Here is a 900-nt window from a genome sequence, read left to right as displayed (position 1 = left end):
AAGCTCAGTTAGCAAGTCCAATAAACTCATTAAGATTCTTCAAACCAGGGTTTGGAGAATTTTTCCCTCAGGCTGTCGCAAAGAGGAGGATGGGAATTGGATGCCACATGTAACTCCCAGCAGTGAATTTGACTTATAGCTTTTTATATTTATTTTAAAGGATTTGAATTCTAACATATACATTGAATTCTCTATTTGTGGCAGCAATCTGTTTTTGACTCAAAAGTTACTGACAAGTAGATTAAAATTTGAAAGAATAAATATTAATTTAATAAATAACAATCCTGCCTTTATTTGTTGCCTTTTGTGACATATCTTGATAGAGATATTTATAATAAACTTTAATACTTTAATTCCTAGGATTCATTCTGTTTTATAAATTAAGTAATTACCCTTATCTTGCTTATCAACCTGTTTCATTTGTCATTATAATTATGCTTCTTAAATTTTAAGTGGAATATATTTTTATCCTTATTACTTACTACTTAAAAATTCTTTTCATTTTTTGTTTTATTTTTAAATTATGCATGTATTGTGTGTCTGTGTGGGGGTTTCTGCAAATGAGTGTTGTACTCTCAGAGGCCTGAAGAAAGTGTCAGATCTCCTGGAGTTGGTGTTACAGATAGTGACCTGATGTGGCTATGGGAACCAAACTTGGGTCTTCTGTAAGAACAGTACACACTCTTAACCACTAAGCCATCTTTCTAGATGAATTATTTAATTTTAGAAGTATACTTAAGTTATAGAGCGAAGTTTCTAGAAGACTGAACTTTTACCTTGAAAATATTGCTGCAACTAAAATAGACAATTTAAATAAGTAACAGTAAATATCAGTGTAAATAAAATACTTACTTCTTTTTAACCACTTCAGAAGAAACGGTTAATTATGATTTATAAAAT

Source organism: Nannospalax galili, unplaced genomic scaffold (genome assembly GCF_000622305.1).
Source record: "Nannospalax galili isolate Female #2095 unplaced genomic scaffold, S.galili_v1.0 scaffold892, whole genome shotgun sequence".
In the NCBI taxonomy this organism is placed as follows: Eukaryota; Metazoa; Chordata; class Mammalia; order Rodentia; family Spalacidae; genus Nannospalax; species Nannospalax galili.
Note: the sequence above shows the minus strand (reverse complement) of the source record.